This window comes from Neopelma chrysocephalum, unplaced genomic scaffold (genome assembly GCF_003984885.1).
Source record: "Neopelma chrysocephalum unplaced genomic scaffold, ASM398488v2 Primary Assembly neopelma1_23, whole genome shotgun sequence".
NCBI lineage: Eukaryota > Metazoa > Chordata > Aves > Passeriformes > Pipridae > Neopelma > Neopelma chrysocephalum.
The window spans coordinates 36,264,018-36,279,078 of NW_020897691.1; the positions used below are offsets into that span (position 1 = coordinate 36,264,018).

Sequence of the window (15,061 nt, forward strand, 5' to 3'; positions counted from 1 at the left end):
CCCAGCCGGGGCGCCCGGCCGGCCCGGCCCTGCCCCGCGACCCCCGGATGCGGCGGGCGGGGGGCGGCGGCCCCGCGGGGTGTTCGCCGTCAGCCATCGAGCGGTGCCCGGGGGGTCCGAGGGGCCGCCCCCCCCCGAGCCCGCCCGGCTCTGCGCCGCTGCTCCTGCAGAGTCATCGCTGCGCCGGGGTCCGGGGCTTTGTTTGGGGCTTGGGTTTTCCTCCCTGCCTTCCCGGAGTGTTTCAGGGCGGGTGACCTAAATTTTAACCGTGGAAAAGAGAATAAGCTATTGAGTTGAGGCCAGAGAGGAAAAGTTACCGGGCTCTGCTTTTATATGCCATAAGGTCACAGCGAGTGTGAAAAGAGGATTTAATTTTTTCCCGCTACAAGTCGCGGTTAAATGTCCGAAGGGTTACATTTCTGTTCCACCCTTCGGGGGGATGCTTGTGTCACCGAGCTGTGTTAAAAAGTTTCTCCTAATAGTTCAGAATTTTATTTCCAAAGTAATTTTCCTCTTTGTCTTTACTGCATCCCTCTATTCTTGGAAGGAGAAGGCGTTTTGGTATATGGGCTGCACAGGAACACATTTTTAACCGCAGTTTTGAGATTAAAAAGGCTGTAGAAATTGTATTTAAAAGCAGGATAGTAAATGCTGAGTAGATCAGGGATGCTTGATGCTGATTCCCATCGCTGAAACCTACAGACCTCTTAAGAACACTTGTGCCTTGAAATCTGTGAAGAATCCCTTTTGCTCCCTGCATCTTTTTATGTGTACTATCTGGTGGTTACTAGGTGGTTTTGATGCTGTTTTAAATGGCTTGCCAGGTTCTGCTTAACTTAGTTTTATATGTAAAAGAAATACTCAGCAATGAAATCTTAATCCTGTACTTTCTGTTAGGGAGTAAGACAACAAATGTTTTGGTGATTGCTGACAGATGTGGCTTCTGACAGAGCCTCTTTGGAGGATTGGTCTCTGCCCTCCAGATACTACCTGTTGTATGGCTGAGGAGTTAGCTCTTTCTGCTGAAAAGAAAGAGCTGCCTCATCTTTCTGTGTCCTGACTGTTGCAAGAGGGAGGTGTTACTGTTGTTGAAGATGTTTTGTAATCTTTGGGTTCTATTTAAGGAGCAGGGGATCTGAGAGAGAAGATTACGTCTGTAACCTTTCTCCAAAACTCGATATTTTTATTTTATTTTTGTTCTGGTGAAGGGTGGGAGGCAGTGGGGGAGAAAATTGCTCTTTCTCTTGAATAATGCTTTACTTCCTCTGTAGTTCTTAGGAGCTGCTTCTTGGGAAAATGGTTGTGACTTACTTGAGATGCTGTGCAGAATGGTATGGCCAGCAGGGACACTGAGTGATGTTAACTTCAGTTTCAAGGGGCTGACAGAAGCAGGAAAAGCTGTAGAAATGGTGTCAAACTTGGAAACACTTTACTCACCTTACATATTTGATCTTCAGATATTCTTACAGAATGGCAGGAAATGAAAACCTGACTTTGGAATATGGCTATATGGATTTTACTCAGTTTTCAAATAGGCCTGCCATTAAACATTAATAACTTCTTTCCCTCTAGCCAGCATCGTCCAGCGTATGGAAGGCCTGTTGCATGTTGTTCTGCAGTTAGTGCTAGATTCTTACAAGATTGTATCAAACCATACTTTCCAAAACAAAAGATAAATTTTATTATGCTGTTGATACAAAAAAATGAATCAACTAAGTGAAAATTACCAGGCATAGCAATGAATGGTTCTGCCTCATAATTATCTTAATGGATTTTAAAATGTGAATATAGTCCGATTTTTAGCATATAGATTAATAGTGTGCCTGCAGTCTCCTGAGTGAGTTCTGTTCCGCAGACTCTTTTTAAATGAAGAGTTGAGGTGTTGTGCAGGTCAACACTGGGAACTAATGTTGATCTATTAAGTAAGATCTTACTAAGTCTGCTAAGTAGTAGAATATTGTGTTGTTTGAGTTGTTTAATTGTATGGCTCTTGGGCGGCTCATTTCCAGCAAAATGCCCTCAGTAGTTTTCTCACAGCTGTCCTGGCATTTGAACCAGATTTCAAGAATAAATTAAAACCTTGTAATGATGCAAAGTATGGATTGTTTAGCCATGACTTTATGTTTTCAGAGTAATTCACTAGTTTAAAAAAACCAACAAACCAAGACAAAACCAAAACACATTTCAGAAGCTGAGAGAAGGCCTATGTCTTGAAGTCTTCCAGCACTGCTAGTTCCTGATTACTTTAGTGAGCAGGAATATCTGGACATTGATATGAGATGTTTATTTTTATGCTCATTTAGGGCAGGGTTTCCAACCAGAGGGGCGCAGTGCTGGGTTAAATTGAATAAGCTCTGCCAAGACCTCTGCTCTCTGTGTGTAGAACTAACTAACATTTTTGTTGTGGAACTGTGTTTTGCCCTACCTATGCTAGAGAACCCAGCCTTTGTGGCCCTGGGTGGACTTGGTGAAGTGCAGCTGGACAGGTGAGCTGTTTCAGCTCCAGCTGGAGGAGAGCCTGCAGGCAGTGAAAAGAGCAGGTCAGAGGGAACTTTTGAAGCAGAGATGCCTGTCCTCCTTGCTTCAAGACCCTTTTTGCAATGCAAAGCAGAGCGTCCAGAAGACACAGACCAGATTCCTTTTTTGGTAAAAACTAGGTTGGAAGATGAGCTTCAGCCACATTGTTTTGCAAGACCAGACTAGAGCTAGTCTGAAGCAAGAGTGAAATGCTTTTAGCGGGGAAGTCGAGCCTTCGGTGCTTGCAGTTGCCTTCTATAAACGCACTGCCATGGATTGCTGGTACGTGATACAGTAGAGTGCCAGTGGAGGGAGAGGAACAGCAAAAATCTGGGAATTGCTGAGGGCCTGTAACATTCTAGGATTTGTTCTGTACTGTAGTTTTGTAATAAATGCTCATAGAATAAATAAAACCCCCCAAAAGTCAGTGTTTGTTTTTGATATAGTGAAGATTGGAGAGTAAGACTGTGTCTATATTGCTTTACTATGTGGAGGAAACTCAAAGTGTGTTACCTAATGTCAGATTTTTAGTAGGAGAGCCATTAAGATTTTGCTGTTAGTGCTTCTTAAAAATAAACTTCTGAAAGGCCTTTTCAGTTCTACTGTTGGGAAGAACAGCATGATTTGTGTCTCAAAAGTCCTGAGTAAAATTTGAGCTTCCTTTATTTCCTGAGTGTCTAAACCTGCCTTCTCCAGGCATTCTGAGAGAGTCCATATGAAGTATTGCTGCAGCTTGCAGTAGGGGTGGGTACTAATATTTGGGAGGGTTTTGCTGTGGTATGCTAGTCACCCTGTGAACTGTCCTGTAATTTCATTACCTCGGCTTTGATAAACCGAACAAGCAGATAATTGACTTTTTAAACTGCATTTTTCCCAATGACTTTACCTCCTCGGTGTTCACTCTAGAGCTAATAAGGCACTTATAAAAGGTTAATTGTTCAGCGTTGTGTCTTGGGCTGCAGTTTCATAACTGCATCCAAGGTAGTAGTGCTCTAACAGAGTAAGTCTTATTTCTCACCCTCCCTTGTGCCAAATAGAGCACCCGAGCAGTGTGGGTGACTGGAATAAGCTTGTTTTAGCTGAGATTAATTTTTGGCTTTTTTTTTTTTCTTCTCTCAGTCTTGCTTTTAATGTGTGTTAGTTTCTGGGTAGGACTTTGTGGATGCTTGGGGTGGTACAGGATGTGACAGTGAGGGAAGAAGATTGATCCTTTCAGTGGTGGTGATGGCTTCAGGTGATGGTGAAACTGCTATATTGTTTATCCTTGACTGGTATCTTGAGAACATATGTGTGTATATGCGTTTTATTACTAAAAGAATTTCATACTTTTTCTGGATCACCTCTGTTTTGGGAAAATACTGGCATAAATTTAGCCTAATTACTGTGAGGAAAACTATTGCAAGGACTGCTCTCAACTGGGAACAAAAAATACGATTGCTAAAAAGTTATTCTGATGCAGATTCACTTCTTAATGAGAAAGTATTTTCTGCAATGGGAATTTTTAAGTTGTCTTTCAAAAACAATTGCAAGAGTTGAAGAAAAGATGTTTTTTTCTCAGCAATTTGTGGAGGAGGAGTGCCCATCAAAGTATCTTTCTATTGTTGGACTTGCTTTGAACCAGTTTCAGTGAAGGCTTGTGTAGATTAAATGTCAGAATGTAGAAAGGAAATGGAGAACAAGAGGTGAATGAGTTTAGTTGGATAATTTGCTAGTTGTTGCACAATGCTGATGTGTTTGCTGAACGTTGTGTACTTTTTGACTTCCACCTGTGCTGCTGAATTGAGACTCATAAAGCTGTGCTGGAACAGGTGGTCATAGGTTGTGATGTGCTTTGTAGTTAAGTGCATCTATCTGGAAGTTTTTCATTTTATCCATTGTTTTTAGTTTTTTTAGGTCTGTGTTAAATAAATTATCCTGTTTTAGGGCATTGGGTATTCATAATGTATTACAAAGTTGCTGGAAAGAATAAATGTCTCTGTCCTGAGTCTTTTACAGTAACATGAACAAAAAGAAGGTGTTGAAAATAGTTCAAAACCCCCAAAGATTAACAGCTGTGAATGCAGGGATACCGTTAATAAAAGTTTGCAGTCTCTGATAGAAAAGAGGCTGTAGGAGCTATTCTGCTTGGAACATAGGTCTTCCTTCTGGAAGTGTAAGAATAGAAATGCTGTAGAAAAGATTAAAAAAAAAGAAAAAAGATCTGCTGCATTTTTGTGTGTAGGAAAAAGTAATGATATGAAATGGATAAAAGCTGTTCAGTGTACTTTCATTGTAATAGAGATCCATACAGAGTGGGTTTTTTTGTTTGTTTGGTTTTAGTTGGTTGTTTGTGTTTAGTTTTTTTTTGGGGGGGGGTGTTGCTGTTGTTGGGGAACCCTGGCTATTTGTTGTCCTGTTGCTCTTTAATCTTCTTCCCTTGCACTCTCCCCTCTCAAGTGTTTCTGTTTGAGATGTAGTAAAATTTTCTTGAAGAGCACTGGGTCAATACAAAGAAAACCTTTAGAAAATCTGGCTAAAAGAGGCTATTCCCTGCTAATCTTTGAAGATGCCATGCCTCTAGGAAGTAGCATAGGCAGTTTGAGAGCTCTGGTTCTAGGCCAGCCTTTTTGCTTTGAGGCTGGGCAGAGTGCAGAAATATTTCAAAAATACAGCTTACTAGGTGACTATTAAAGGGGGACTATAATGTAATGTTGACACTTAATACTACTTTGTTAATTTTTTACTGTAATGCTGTTTTGAAGCAGTGGGTTTTTTTGCATACTTCTGTAGGTAGCCAGTACTTGACACTCACTTTCAAAACCTTGAGTAGAAGACCTGAGAAAGATCTTCTGTATTAAAACCCTGTTTCTCTGTATACCTGCTCACTATACTGGATCTCTTTATGTAGTAGTGTAAATATGAAGGTTTCTGTGTAATTTTTCTGTACACTTTTCATCTGTATATCTTGAGGCTGTTTTCAGAGATTCATATTAATCCTCTGCTTTAACTTGGAAGTAGGGGAACAGAGGCTATAAAGTTTATTTGGCTCTCTAAGGACAAACAGTGAGTCCTTAGATGTGACTCAAGCCAGTGCAGAGAATGCAGGCAGTGATTCTTCTGTTTTATCTGTAGTGGAGTAATGAGCATTTCTACCCCACAGCAGCTGGGGGAGATGCTGCTTCCATTCCTGGTAAAATTCTTCTGTGCTGCTTCTAACCCGCTGGTGTGAGATAAGATTGGTTGGAGTGGGTTAATTGTGATGCCTGTTCTTGGCCACAGCTCACTGAAGTCTTGTTAACCTTACTCCAAAAGTATTTCACAGCATTTTGGTATTTGGTAATACAGGATAAAGTACAGGATGCTGGTAAAGGACAGGATAAAACCACAGGATGCCGTGCTCATTGCTACTGTGGTGGATAAGCATGAGTGTAAAAACTTGATATCTGTGAATATAAGCATTTTGTGCCCATATGTGTGTATGCTTATCCTTTCCTGTTAATATAACCTTTCATCATTGTGTCAGGAAGTGAGAGGAGAGTCAGTGAAACGCAGTTATGCATTTAAGAACTGTTCCTACGTACAAATTGAGATTTTTGAGGTACTGAGAGACTGAGTGTACCGTGGTTGACTTAAACCATTTTAAGTTCAGAAAAATACAGCTTATTAGGTAACTGTTAGAAGGCAGAATACAATGTAATGGTGATGCTTAACACTATTTTGATAGTTTTTTTACTATATTGCTATTTTGAAGCAGTAGGGTTTTTTTTGAGAAACATTTGAAGAAGGGGCAAACGTTATGAGATGTTACTAGTAATGCCTAGCAATTATCTCTAAAAATACTTTTCAAAACAAAGCATTTGAATAGAGTTATCCAAACTGCTCTGTTATTTGGGGAAAAAAAAAGTGTCATTTCATGAAGTTTTTTAGCTATTGTAATGTTATTATGAGCACTGTTGCTTCCAAGCAGTAAAATAAAATTAATAGCCCTTTGTTAGAGATTAGTTGAGTAGTTTCAAGACTGTCCAGAACACTTAACTCTGAAGAGCTTTTTGTGGCAAGTTGAAGACCAAGCTATTACAAGAACTTTACTTTCATTGCATGCACATGAAAATAAAGTAGTTTCTATTTTTAAAAAATTCAACCTTTGTTATGGAAGCTTATAAAAACTGTGTCCTAAGTTTTATTACACACCTTGTTCAGTTCATATTTGCTGCAAGGGTATCTTCATTACTCACACAGATGATACTAAACTATCAGGATATACAGGCTATGTATTAGAGAATTCAAGTTGGTGCTATCTAACCTGATATATTCAGTAGTAAAGTGTCATGATTCAGTTATGGTCTTATGAGCAGCTAAGCCATTCTTGCAGGGGGAGCAGGAATTTTTAGAGAGGAGCAAGGTAAATGGCAAAGAATGGAATCAACAGCGATTCCGTTGTTTTTTTGTGGTTGGTTGGTTTGGTTTGGTTTGTTTGTTTGTTTGTTGTGGGGGTTTGTTTTTTTTTTTTATTATTATTTGTTCTTCAAAACCATGCCTGTGAAGCAATTTGAATAAGTATAAACTAGGCTTCTGCTGCATCCTTGCACTCTGCAGTGCTACCTTCTCCCCCTGTGGGGTTTGTAGGCCTTTCCCTCAGTTATTAGCCAGGACCAGACACCCATGTCTCCATTTCATGGTGAGGGGGGTCGTGCTGGCTAGAACATACTAAGAACAGGGAGAGGCCCAAAATAGGTACTTAATTTCTTTCCTGAGCAAAAAGATTAGTGTCTGCGCCAGTTTTTAAATAATTGTACAATTAAGAAGATTGAGGAGGTGTTTTCACATTTTCACTTAGTATTTCCCTTTTACAGAAAATTGCTTACAAGCATTTTAAATTCAGAAGATTGCTTTATCTTGGTTTGCTGGATGAACTATTTGAAACTAGAATATTTGCAAGGATTGTGGCTTCCACAGAGGCTTACCAATGAAGTTTCAAATACCCTTTTTTCTTTAGAAACAAAAGAATGGATATACTGGGTCAGGTCAGGTGTCTTTTTTATGTGGTATTACAGAAGTGTATGCCTTAAGGAAGGAATAACGGGACAAGCATAAATGCTGCTTCCTTTGCACATTCTCCCTGTTTCCAGTGGTTTTCAGTTCAGTGACTCTTTTATTATAGCATCTATACCATCCTATGGCAAGGAGGTCACCAGCTCGACTGCCCACACTGCAAATAATCAGCTTTGTTTTGCACCATTTGTTGATGTTAACTTGGTGATCCTTATTTCCTCTACTGGAAGAGGCAGTAAACATTCAGTTCTGTCTGTCCTGGCTGTCACTTAGGTTTTTTACAGCCTTCCATTACCTCTCCTTGCACTTGACTCTCTCCCAGCTGGAAGATTTGTAGCTTATATTTTGGACATAAATCTTGTCATATGTTTGATGACTCTCGTTCACCTTAATCAAATGTTTTCTAGTTGCCCCTCTTTGGGAGGTGGGGACTAGGACAGTGCATCATACTCGAGGTATGTACAACCTCAAGCTTGTTCATGGCTCAAACTTATGTGGTGGAGTAATGTTCCCCTCCTTTCCTCATAGGAATGCTCTAAACATTTGCTTTGATTTTTATAACTAATAAGCATTCAGCTGAGGTTTATACAGAGCAGTTTTTCACAACACCAAAATTCCATTCCTGAGAGATAATGGTCAGCCTCAAGCTCATCATAGTACATATTACATTAGCATAGTTCCCATTGCTCTTCACATTTTCATACCCTGAATTCTTTAGTCTACTTGCTTGATCTTTACAATTTTTCAGGATGCCAGAATAAGTTAAAATTATCCAGAAACCTTATTTTACTACTCACCCTTTTACTCAGGTTACTTATTAGTGAAATGTGAGTGTTGTAGTTCCAATTCCTACAGCGCTCCTGGTGATTTCCTTCTGCTGTGAGAATTGGCCATTCACTCTGTCTTCTAGTCACATATTTATTTTTGCAATAGTTAGATTGTTGTCCTGAAAGACTTCTAAGAGGAACCTTTCAAAAGCCTTTTGGAAACCACAGACTGTATCAGTAGTATCTCCTCTTCCATATGTTTACTTCCTTTAGAGGACTTTACCTTCACAAAAGCCCCACTGATGATAAGTGGATGTATGGTACTTATCCCTGTGTCCACTAATTTGATCCTTTATTATAGTTTCTTCGAGGTGTGCATCAGAACAACACTGAACACAGGTTCAGTGATTGGTGATATGCTAAGTGACTTTTGTCTACATTTGTTTTGGATTGAATGAATTCTTGTTTCCTACCACATTAAACTGATAAAATCAAGCTAATAATTAAGAATGTGTATTCTTGGAGCCCAGTGTTGTTGTTGATTTTATCTAAAATTGATAACCTTGACTCACATGGATGTCGTTCCATATTAAAATGGTCAGTTTTCTGATTCCTCTCAGATCCCCTTAAAGTTTTACAATACACCTGTAGGTCCAGCCCTACTATAAATTTGATAATTTAGGTGATGTAGCTTAAAATTTAGTATAGTTATTCCCACTGATGGTTTTGTCAGTGCAAATAAGACCTTATACTAATAGGAAGGACAAAGTTTGGAAATGGCTTGATTAGGAGTAGTGCAATGTGAAACTGTGCCCTGAGACCAGCAAGGCTGACTGTAAACAGAAGGTTTGAGTAAGTAAACTGTGAAAAGAAGTTAACTTGCAAGATGTTGAATCATCTTTTGTTGCTGTTTATTAAAATTTTTAGGAACAAATGCTATCTTTTAGTTGGCACCTCTGTGTCGAACTGTGTGAATGAAAAGTTAGGTTACTTTTTGTCCCTTTTAAGCTTAATGTAGTTGCTGCAAAACATGCTCTGGAAAGAGCAGCCTTGCTATTAAAGTCTTTCACAGGACTTTTTGTAGTTTATGGACTGTTTGGAGCTTTACTGTGACTCAAAACACATGCTATTTTTTTGGTTATTTCTATGAATATTTGCTAGACAGAAAAAATCTCTTTGAAAACAAGTAGGATCAGGTTATTCAGCTGTGAATGTTGTAGTGAAGAGGCTAACTTGGACATGACCTCTTTATAGCTAAACTCAAGGTAATGACGACAATTCTTACAATAATAGATTTAAAGTTAGAAGGCATCTATTAGATCATTTCATTCTTCGCTGCTATGGTCAGTACAAAGTCCTGAAACACACTTTTTTTTTCTTTTTTTTTTTAAATCCTAATGAAAACACTAGTGGTCATTTGAAGGCTTCTGGATTTAAGCAAATGCATTTTAGAACCCTTTAAAATCAGTTTAATTTGCTTCATGCCTCTTTAATTTGGAGTTTTGCAAGTCAATCCTATTATAATAAGGTTTGAAATTGCTTAGTACTTCAGAGGAGTTGCTGACTTTGTGAGTTTACTGTGAGTTTGAATCCTGCCTTTTAGTTGCTGGCAAAGATGGGTTACTGCTTTAAAATATCATTATCAGTGTTCATTAGTAGCTTTTTTGTAGAGTTTTTTCCTAACACTGTGATTTTTAAATTGTTCTCAGTTACTATACTGTATCCATGTGGAGCCTTATTTTATAATAATTATCAAGGAAAATGGCAATAGAGTTAAGCAAAAATGGCCTAGTAAGGCAGTAGGGTAGCCTTTTCATACTTGTATTCATCAGCTGTTATCTGAGAAATGGTTCAGTGCTTAAAAAGTAAATTTGTTCAGAGATCCTCAGTTCAAGACCTCAGTAAATAAATTGTTCATACAATTGTTTAATTTCTGTGATTGTTGAAGCAGGAAAAAGCCCAAGACCTCAGATTTTGTATATGTATACATACACATAGCTGTTGAAAAGTAAATGGGAAGAACATATTTAGTGCACAGTTTAGAGGATTAGAACTGTAGAACCCTGAATAAAAACCAGCAAACCCAGAAAGAGTATTTCGACTGAGACTGTTGCTCTCAGTTTTAACAGAACAGATTTCATGTTTAGAGCTGCAGTAACCTTGGGTTGTAGCCTTTACTCAAGACTTGCATGCTATGTGTGTTACTTGCATCTCTTGATGCTTTCCACAGGTACAAGTTTTCCATTCAAGTGTAGAGAGAGGATGACATGCTACAAATAGGTTTTGTGAAAGTCTGTTTTTGAAGTGATCTTGGCATTTCCTAGGGCTGCAGAACTGTGTCACTCTATGTTCCTTGCTGAAAGAAGTAATTTTCTTTTGAAACCAAACAGTATTCTCCTTTAGATGAATTGTCTGCATCTGGTGGGCAGAATGTTTCATGTGCACCTCTTCCTTCCTATTTCTCTTTCTCACAAAGTCCACTGGAGCTGTATTTTAGACTTTCTGCCTTTGCTTTTCTTGGTAGCCTGAAGGTAGAAAGGACACAGGAGGCTAGGATGTACTTCTGTTCTTTCCTGCTGTTTGAGGTAGAATGATGGAAAACCGGTGGGTTCCATGTATTTTGGGTATTAGTTTTTTTGGTAGCTTTTGGCTGTCCTACAAATTGACTATGATATTTTTAAACTGTTATATGCTTTAGGTATGAGTACTGATGACGATAGCCTTATTTGTGGTATTTTTTTCCCTGAAACTGACCTGTGTTGCAACTAGAACAAGATTTTGGAGATTAAAACTTTTCTGTACAATTCCACGCGTACCTCTTTCCATTCTATCACTTCTAGAATTTCCCATTTCCAATGAGTGTGTAATTCTTCTTTCTTTCCTCAGGAGAATGAAAAAGAATCTTCCTTAGGTTTTCTTTTGGATCACTTCTTGGGACCTTCAGAACCTGGAGGTTAGGTCTAGGTAGAGATCATTTGTCAAGCATACCTAAGGATTAAGTGTATCCTCCTGTTTCTTTGGAAACAAATATGTAAGATGGGTTAACTTCAAACTTAAAAGTCAGACATGGCTCAGTTGTAGACACAATCTATGGAAACAGCAAATCCAGCCTGTGAGTAGCTTCCTTCTGTGTTCGCGTGTACTGTGTTCTTCACCCATTGTGTGGTGGGTAAAGAACAGAGGTTGAGACAGATATGAGAAAAATTATTGCCTCATGAGGATGATCAAACTGTAGAACAGGCTGCTCAGAAGGACAGTGAGCTCTCTGTCCTTGAAGATACTCAAAGGCCTACAGCCAGACCTTGAGCAGCTGCTTTGTTGACCCTCCTGAGCAGCAGGGTTGGATTAGGTGATCTCCAGAGGTCTCTTCCAACCTGAGTGTTTAGTTGTTCTGTTTTTACCCAAGAACTGTGTGGTCTAGGTTACCCACCCAGAAAAATTAGACACCTCTGGCTTACAGACCTGGATATTCCAGAGGCATATGTAAGTTCTGACCAAGAGGAGTCAATTGTTTACTTAAACATTCTCCACTGATACCCATGTTGTCACCTGGAATACGAAGGAATTGACTGCAATATCAACAAGGGAAGACCAACCTATGTCATCTACCTAAATTTCTGTAAGGCCTCTGTGATGGTCCCACATGACATCCTTATCTTCAGATTGGAGGAATACAAATTGAAGGGTGGACTATTCAGTGAATAAATAGTTGGCTGGATGGGTGCAGCCAGAGACTTGTGGTCAAAGACTCTATGTCCAGGCAGATACTGGTGCTGAGGGATGTCCCTCAGGGCTCTGTCTCTTTAGTAAATTTATCATTGACATAGCAAGATCAAGTGCACCCTCAGCAAGTTTGCAGATGACACAAAGCTGAACGGTACAGTTGACACTCCTGAAGGATGGGATGCTTTCCAGAGGAACCTGGACAAACTTGAGAAGTAGGCCCATGAGAACCTCATGAGTTTCAACAAGTCCAAGTGCAAAGTGCTGCACTTGGGTCAGGGCAATCCCAGACATGAGTACAGGCTGGAGAAGAACTCATTGAGAGCAGCCCTGTGGAGAAGGACGTGGGGGTTCTTGTGGATGAAAAGCTGGACATGAGCCAGCAGTGTGTGCTTGCAGCCCAGAGAGCCAACTGCATCCTGGGCTGCCTCAAGAGAAGTGAGGCCAACAGGTCGAGGGAGGTTGTTCTGCCCCTCAGCTCCGATCTTGTGAAACCTATGTCCAGGTCTGGGGTCCTCAGTACGAGAACTCTGGACTTGATGGAAGAAGTCCAGAGGAGGGCCGTGAATATGATCAGAGGGCTGGAGCACCTCCTCTATGAAGACAGTCTGAGAGAACTGAAGTTGTTCAGCCTGGAGAAGAAAAGGCTCTGAATAGACCTTATTGTGGCTTTTCAGTACTTAAAGAGGACTTATAAAAAGAGAAGGAGTGACTTTTTTACACAGATGGATACTTATAGGACGGTGTATCTGTGTGTTTTTAAAGCATGGAGACACTTAGATTAGATGTTAGGCAGAAATTCTTTACTGTGAGGGTGGCAAGGTACTGAAGGAGGTTGCCCTGAAGGAAGTTGTGGATGCCCTGTCCCTGGCGGTGTTCGAGGCCAGATTGCACAGGGCTTCGAGCAACCTGGTCTAGTGAGTGGCATCCCTGCCCAGGATAGCGGGTTTTGGACTAGATGATCTTTAAGGTCCCTTCCAACCTAACCATTCTATGGTGCTTTCTGAATAAATGAAAGAGATGGTACACAGATTTTCATTTGTATCAGTACTAGTTGTATTTCTTGAGAACTTGAAAAGTATGTTAAGATGTAGTTTTGGCTGGATATTCGCATATGTTTGTTAAGATATTATACATAGGTACTTGTGGGAACCCTTGTGAGTCAGAATTGTATTGGCAAAAATCTGCTTGTGTATCTCAGGAACCTTGGATGCATCCGGAACAATTTGGAGGGAAATAAAGCAAGCATGGGATGCTTCCCGAGATTATTTACAGAAATGAACTGCAGTCGGCATCATCCTCTGAGAGGGTGCTTTAACAATATCTTGATGCAATGATTATTGTTAGTGAGATTAACTCAAAAGCCCAGGGATGCATTATACTTTTGCTTTTCAAGGCTGTTTAATACCTATTTTAAAAACGTAGGAGAGATTCACTATTGTTAAGGGTTTTGCCCATTGAATGAGAAGTCATTTTGACTAAAGGAAAAACATTTCGCCCCTCAACCCCCACCCTCCCCCCAGCTTGTCTCCCTGTAAAGATGGATCATCAAAGGATGTTGTCAGAAGTGCTCTCATACTGTAATGGGGAGCAATGATCTGGACCAACAAGAAACAGGGGAACTCCTCTGCTTTTCAAACTCTGAATCTCTTTCACTGACAGAACAAGGATTCCAGAGCTAAAATCCAAAGAAGGTACAGTTCACATTTCACTGCAGAGCTTTACCTGGAGAGGTATGTAATGTATTTACTCCTGTGCGATCAGGGTCTGCAGTATATTGCAAGGACAGTGTGCCAGTTCTGTGGCATGGCAAATCCACTTGTGTAAAAAGGAAGTTCCTTGGGAGACAAAGGCAAAGCAAAAAAGACCTCGTTTATCCACAACTTTCTCATTAGGAGTATGTTGCTGCTTTTGTTAAGCACAGGTATTCTGACCTTTGCTAGCCTTTTAAAATTTTCTTTCTTTTTCTTTTCCTTTTGTAATGTTCTTTTTTAATTTTCTTTTTTAAAAAATAGTCCTTATTTTCTTTTTTTTTTAAACTTTCTGTCCTCTTTTTTCCTCTTTTTTTTAAATCTTTTTTTTTAATTTTTTATTTTTTCTGCAATCAGTGTCTTCCTAACAAGATAAGTATTTTCTTTGATGCAATCACATACATTTTCTGTAAATAAACAGGAGGTGTGTTTTTCCTGGATACAGTAGGAATATAGCTTTCTTACCCAGTGTGGTATTTTGCCAGTGGCTTTCTGCCTAAACTGGGAGTGATGCTGTCTGTACTCCTTCTTTTGCCCAAGTAGCTACCTGTTTTTGAATTCCACAAGTTTATATGTGTTAATGATGGCATGTGACAGAGGAAGTGCCTCAGGGTACCTCTGAAGAATTTGAGTAGTCTGGGCTTTAGCCTCAGTTTGAGTAGGACTTTATTCTTTCTTTATGTTCTGAACAGGTAACTGTAAAAAATCCTTCATCTTTTTAGTGCCCTTTTCCCTTCTGGGATTGATAGTCAGATGAGACCATTGCCATCCCAAGATCAGAAAAAGATTAATAAACTGCTTTTGCTTTGATATTGTTTAATCAACTATAATTAGATTTGATCCAGAACTGTTCAGATGCATGTGTAAAAAATGCAGTGGCTGCTTAGCATCATGCCTTCATTTGGTATTTGGCTGAAGAGGTCACCCTGTGCAGCATACCTGTTCCAGGACTCCCTTTGCCAGGGAGTTTTTACCTGAGTTAGGTGTGTGCTGTTGATATATTCACGAGGCTTAAATTTTGCTCATACCACTTGCCTCGAGTTGGTCTTTTTGTTTTTCTTTTGTTGCTGTTGTCAGACTGGTCACAAAATGTGTCTTCTGCAGCTGTTACTGGAAAACTGTTTCAAAACCTCAATTCTCTGATAATTATAAACCACAGTTAGTGGTCAGTTATTATTTGACTTTATGCCAAGTCATCAGTTTATCTTGCACAACTGTTTTATGTTTCTCCAAGGTGCCTTTCTCTAAGGCACTTTTGGAAGGTTTTTGGCA

General features: G+C 39.7%; 1 protein-coding gene across 1 annotated transcript in view; it reads left to right on the forward strand.

Moving 5' to 3' along the window:
* Nucleotides 1-15,061, forward strand: part of SEC63 (SEC63 homolog, protein translocation regulator) — a 61,553-nt gene that overhangs the window by 641 nt on the left and 45,851 nt on the right. The window lies entirely within an intron of this gene.